Source organism: Amblyomma mixtum, chromosome 9 (assembly GCF_055824585.1).
Source record: "Amblyomma mixtum isolate Tamu chromosome 9, ASM5582458v1, whole genome shotgun sequence".
NCBI classification, from domain to species: domain Eukaryota; kingdom Metazoa; phylum Arthropoda; class Arachnida; order Ixodida; family Ixodidae; genus Amblyomma; species Amblyomma mixtum.
The window spans coordinates 35,988,063-35,994,426 of record NC_143020.1 but is presented as its reverse complement, the minus strand read 5'-3'; the positions used below and the strand labels follow the sequence as shown (position 1 = coordinate 35,994,426).

The window sequence follows — 6,364 nt, the reverse complement described above, 5'->3', positions numbered from 1 at the left end:
ACGTAACGTATGAAATCACGCCGCTGTACCCAAAGTCGACGTCCGCTCCACTGAAGTCCCAAGTCGTTCATGTAGCTCGCCTCAAGCCCTATCACCCACCTTCGACATCGCACGCCTGACACGCACCGGGACGTTGCCTTCAGCCGAGGGGGATAGTGTTACAAGTGGACAAATCATGAACGAAGAAGTGGCGGTGCGCTGAACGACGACGACGTTGACAGTTGGTAGCTGGACCCTCGGTTCTGAGCTGAGTGCTGGCCATCTCAGAGCCGCCGCCAGTACAGACTTACCACCGTAACATCCCCGTAACAATATTCTCTATGGCTGTCCCCCCCCCCCACTCTCCTCCTGGAGTGAGAAAGTGTGATGTGTAACTAGTGTACAGGCTAAGGGGCCGAGACCCCCCCCCCCCCCCTCCCCGACCATAAGATCAACCTGGTCTGGGTACCCGCCCACGCGGGAAACTCTGGAAACGAAGGGGTCGACCGACTAGCCCGAGGACTAACCAACCGGGCGGCCGGCCCCACGGACCCAGACGCTCTTGCCGAGGCTCCCCAGACCTTTGCCGAAATTACCAACCTCTACAGAGAGATGAGACGCCAGTTCCCGCCTCCACACCCCGACTTGAATCGAGCGCAAGCCACCTTGCTCCGCAAGTTGCAGACACACTCCATCCTTAGCCATTCTAGACTTTCACTCATCACAGACGGGGAATACGACCCCGTCTGCCAAAATTGTTACCAGGGAGAAATCGCCACCCAGGCTCACATCCTCTGGGGTTGCGCGGGAAATCCGCCCCCTCGAACCTTACTGCCAGCTCCCTCCGAAGACGGATGGAACCAACTCCTCAGAAGGCCAGACAAGAGCATCCTACTGGCACTCATTTCGTGGGCCCAGGAAGTCGCCCCCACCTGGGGGCCACACCAAGCCCACCTGCCGTAAATTCCGCCAATCTATGGCAATAAAGCTGTTTCTCTCTCTCTCTCTTACCCTTATGTCCACTCTGAACTGTTTGCCTCATTTGTTACTGTCACGTCTGGCCGTTACAATAAACTTCCCTTTATGTATGGCTGTTACTGTACTGGCTCAGCACAGCGCGACGCGCTTTCGCCCCGGGTCGCCATTTAGGCCCGCAAGCAGAGCGGCCGCTGCCCTTTTAGAGAGCCGCGGCCGGTTTCAAGAGCGCGGTCGAGGCCGACCTACCCGACGTAGACTTGATAGAGACATCACCGTCGAGGCTCAGTGAGCTCATCGCGTGCGCGGCTGGGTCCCGACGACCAACGCCGCACAGCGGTGGGCAAGTGGCGAACGTGGGCCGCAAGTCGACTGCCCGCGCAGGTCCGCGACTTTGAGTGGCGCAGGCGCTGGGGCGTCTTGCCCACCCGATCGCGACTCGTTTCCTTCGGGGTCGTACCGGATAGTCGGTGTCCTAACTGTGGCGCCCCTGAAACGGCGCGACATACCTGTTTTCAGTGCTCGGTCGCCAAAGTTATGTGGCGGCTGGTACAGCGCATGTTTTCTGTGGGGGTCGGCCCAGGTGTCCGACAACCGCGGAGCCACTTTGGCAAACTTGTTTTTGTTTGCGCATTGTTTGTGCTGTGGCGACGCCGCTGCCTTGCTGAAGCCCGCAGGCAGCCAGCGAGAGCGATGTGTATCCAGCGCTGCAGAACCTCCGCCTCCTCTTGTGGCAATACTTGTCTGACCTAAAGCCCCTGGAAATTTTTAAAGTAGCGACAACCTTTGCAGAACGCCGCCTCTCCCTCTCCTGCGCCCATCGCCTCTTCCCATTGGTCGATGGTTTAGCGCGCAAATGTCCTTTAAACCCGCGCTTTTCGCCGCCGCAGACGCCATATTGTCCGCTCCAACCGCGCACTGTAGGTTCGGCAGGCGTCGTTGCGGACACTGCGCTTTTGCTTGCTGTGAAGAACAGCGGCTTTTGTTTTGCTCGGAACGTGCGTCAGTCACCCAACTTCAAGCCGTATGTCTGTGCGGCGTGACGGGCTGCTGCGCCGTCGGGTGCAAGAACCGTCACGACGGTGGAAAGCGGTTCTTCGCGATCCCATCATCGAAAGCCGACGCGGGCCGGAGGAAAATTTGGTTACACAGAATTGGCCGGGCGAAATTTAACGCAACGCCATCGATCAGACTTTGCGAGGTCAGTGACGTGCTTTCAATAGCTGCTGAGTTTTCCTTTTTTTTTTTCAAGCTACGCTGTGCAGTGGTTTGTTCGCAATCGAGCGTATGGCCGCAGTAAGCTCGACATAAGGGCGCTTGCGTTGAGCGCATCATGATTGCACGCACGCAAACGTGTAACTGACGCGAGGCACACGTCTAACTGTAGAGTGACGTTCCTTAAATTTGAGCGCATGCCGCAGTTCGACATACGTGCGTACTATAAGCGCAGATCAAACTGCGCTCTGACATGGTGAAGCGCACGCGTTACATTCTGCAGTCGCGCGCGTGCGCGCGTGCGTGCGTGTATATTATATATAGATATATTACAGAAAAAGAAAAAAAGAGAATTATCGCGCCGATATGCATCGTCAAGGCACCGTAGGCACCGTTGGTGGAAACACCAGCTAGCGCGCGCTGGCTTGCGTTTACTCTCGAAATATGACCAGTAGCTGTGGGTATGCGTGATAGTGCCCATCGTAAGTGGGTCGCGCGTTTCCTGTCACATACTTTGTAACATCACTTCCGCGTTCTCGCTTCACCTTGACGCTTAACTAGTTAGGAGGAGGCTACGAATGCGAGCAAATCTGTGATAACCTCTTTTATTAATGCTAAAACTTTTTTTTTGTTTTCGTTGCCCACAGTGAGGCCTTCATTATCTCCGTTTTGTAGCCGCGTTTTTTTTTTTTCAAAATGAGATCCGTATAACAAAAGGCTTTGGCTTTACCGATGTGCATTTAGTACTCGGGCTGATTCCGAACCTTAGCCGGGCATGTCTACCTCGCGGGATGGGTTCGGGCCTATATCGAAAAAATCGGGTGGGGCTGGGGCGGGTAACGAAAAAGGTTGAAGGGCTCGGGACGCGTCAATAATTAAGGCCCGTGCAGTGCTCTAATAGCGACTATACGAATATGAAAGATTATCGGAGAGATGTGTCAAAATCGAGGTAGGTTTTACTTCTCACTAAATGCCTGATGCCGATGAAACATTTACGTAGAACTTTATTATCCGTTTGCTGGCAGGCGAAGGATATTTGCGAGGTAGGTTTTGTCCTTACTAAGTAACTATTCCAAAGAAAATTTTAATGCGGGAGTCTATATCGTTACAGTTCATGCACGCGAGAGAACGTTAGGGGAGGCACAGATAAGTACAGACGTAGCGTGGACATCATAACGTATTTCGAGCACTCCCTCAAGCGTCTAACCTGGTCCGCGATACACTGCAGCAGACCAAAACCGAAAGCCACTAGAAGAGCAGATGAACTACAGACATTTATAATGCCTTCACTTGCAGGTGTCTTTTGAATGTCAAACCTCTGCAACCGTAGTAGCACGTCCAGCGTTCCGGCGGGGACGGTCGTTCTGTTTGCATACCCCTCTTCACAAAAACAGATCACCGCAAATTCATTCTACGGCCTCGTGATTCACGGTTACGTTCAATGCACGCTCCACTCTCGATATCAAACTTGGCACTCCGCATAGAGCCCGGCGCTCCCGGACATGGTGCGCGTGCGGCTCGACCAAAACAATCCATCTATGCGTGCTCATTTTTGCCTTTAGACGATTCAGTGAAGCATGCAAATGTTTCTCCTAAGTCACCGATGTATTTATGCAGCGGAACGCACGGTTAATGCGGATACATTGAGAAGAACTCGGCAAGCACGGGAATCCAGCGCAACCAATTGAAAAGGGGCGTTAGTTCTGTCGGAGCGGGCTAGAGGTCGCCACCGCAGTCACATGAAATCACAAAGAAAACAAAAGTCGTTCTCCCGGCGCGCGGGGGAGGAGGAGAGAAGAGGGAGGGCGTCTTGTCGCTACTTTAGTTTTTTCAGGGGCTTTAGACCCTGACCGACTGACCGACTCGCACTAGACGGAGGGGAGCGGTTTCTGCAGCGCTGGCATACAAGGTTTTATGTTGTGCGAGATGGCAGGGTTGGCCTGCCAGCTCTGCTCTATTAGTGCATTTTGTGTTTGTTGTACTTTTCTTGTATGCGACAGTGGCGAGAGTCTCGCACCGAGTCCCCCCCCCCCCACTCTCCTCCTGGAGTGAGAAAGTGTGATGTGTAACTAGTGTACAGGCTAAGGGGCCGAGACCACCCCCCCTCCCCCTACCTTTGTTGTCAGATTTTCTTAGTGACAGGGGATACCCGGTCAGTGTTTTGCTATATGCTTTCGTGAAGTGTTTGTCGCGAAGTGTCTCGGCGTTGCCTATGTTTTATGCGCTTATGTGAGTGCAGTGTTTGTGTTTACTGCTTTGTCGCGAAGTTTTGCCAAGTTACCCTTATGTCCACTCTGAACTGTTTGCCTCATTTGTTACTGTCACGTCTGGCCGTTACAATAAACTTTCCTTTATGTGTATGGCCAATCTCTTCTCGGCCTTTTGGCTGAGCGGACGTGTCGCGCCGCTGCTCCGCTCGCGACAGCTTTCTGCGTAGGCTTCGGTCCCGGCGGGCGGTCCGCCCGGATCCCGCGCACCCCACCAGCGACCCCGGAGGACCTGCTGTTCGTGCCCCGGCGCCAGGCCTGCTGCCGTGGTGCCCTGGGCTTCGCAGCATGGCCCTCCCGCCTCCTGAAGTGCGCCCCACAAAGGCGCAGTGCTTTTACTTCCAGGTGCCGGAGCCTGTTCCGGCAGACGACTTAATCGATTCCACGAGGCGGTCGTCGGTGTCGGGGGGCTGCAGTACCTGCAGCACCTCGGCGGAACCAAGTTCCTATGTGCCGTGAGCTCGATGGCTCAGGCGTCGAAGATGGTAGCGGCGGGGAGCCTCCTCGTCGCTGGGAAATCTGTACCGCTGGCGCAGATGGCGGCGCCAGTGGTTTATGTTACGGTGTTTCGGCTGCCGCCCACCGTCTCGGACGATGCGCTCGCAAGGCTCTGAGCCCGTACGGCAAGGTGCGGGGTGTTTTGGAGCCCGTTTTCAAGAGCCGGGGCACCATCCGCAACGGCTGCCGGACCGTCAAGCTGGAGATGCAGCGTGCGCCGCCCAACTTCCTGACCGTCGCGGGCCACCGAGCAATGCTCGAGTACCGCGGCATGAAGCGGGTCTGCTCGAGGTGCGGCGGCGAGGGCCACCTGGGTGCCGCCTGCACTTCCACGCGGTGCGGACGCTGCGGAGGCTACGGGCACGAGACGACGACCTGCCAGGCGGCGTGCAAGCGCTGCGGGTGCCAGCACGCGACCTCCGACTGCGTGCAGCCCCGCTCATACGCCGCAGCCGCGGCCGCCGGTTCCAACAAGGCGGCGAGCTTCGCACCCGAGACCAACGGCGAGCCCGCTACCCCGTGGGACGAGGCCGCAGCGGCCTCCACTGACGACCGGGCGGAGAACGCGACCACTGACTCCTCGGACGAACCGACCTTGGAGGACCAGCCCGAGGGCATCTTCAACGCCGAGCAGTCCGGCTCGACCGACTCGGACGCGTCGCTGCTCGCGACCCCTCCGTCGGAGCCTCCGAGCCTGGACGCGGCCCTCTTTGACGCGCCGACGGCGGCGCAACTGCAGGACGCCGAGCCGAGCACGGAGTCGCCCGCGACGTCATCCTCCAGCACTGCGCTGCACAAGCCCGTGAAGAGCAGCGACTCCAGCGACAGCGCGAGCGAGCCGCGCTCGCAGAGGGGGCACATCCCTGTGGCTCCCGAACCGCGCCCCCCGTGCGCCGCGAAGGCGGTCCGGGCTGGCGTGCGGAAAGCCCTCGAGCTGGACGGCCCCAAGCGCCAGCACTCCTCGTCGGAGGGCAGTGGCCCGTCGCCGCTCGACCGCGCACCGAAGAAGAAGGTGCGGACGGCGGACGAGGAGAACACCCTGATGGACTTCTGCGAAGACACGTAGTCTTCGCCATGGCGTCCCCTCCCAAGACTTCGGGCCGTGCCGGCCCCTTTCCGTCTCCCCTGCTGGGCGGTGGCTCGAGCGCCGTTGTTTCGCCGTTAGCTGGCGCCGCTATCTCATCGGCGCGCTGGCTCCGTCGGCGCGTCAGGCGAACGATGGACGGTGTTTGTGCGGTGGTGTGTGTTGGTGCGTGTGTGACTGTGTGTATGTGCCGCTGCCGCGCGCATCGGCCGGACCTTGCCATCGTGCAACCGTTGGCACCGCTTGGCATCGTCGCCCCGTCGCCGCGGGGCCGCCAGCCAGGACGCCGGCAGGGACTCCGGACGCCTCCCTAGCGTCTCGCCTCCCCCCCCCCCGGCGCCGGTGT

At 58.2% G+C, this 6,364-nt stretch overlaps 1 pseudogene; it reads left to right on the top strand.

Moving 5' to 3' along the window:
• The first annotated feature begins 4,724 nt into the window (after nt 1-4,724).
• On the top strand, nt 4,725-6,000 carry LOC149328738 (uncharacterized; annotated as a pseudogene).
• Nucleotides 6,001-6,364: the final 364 nt, after the last annotated feature.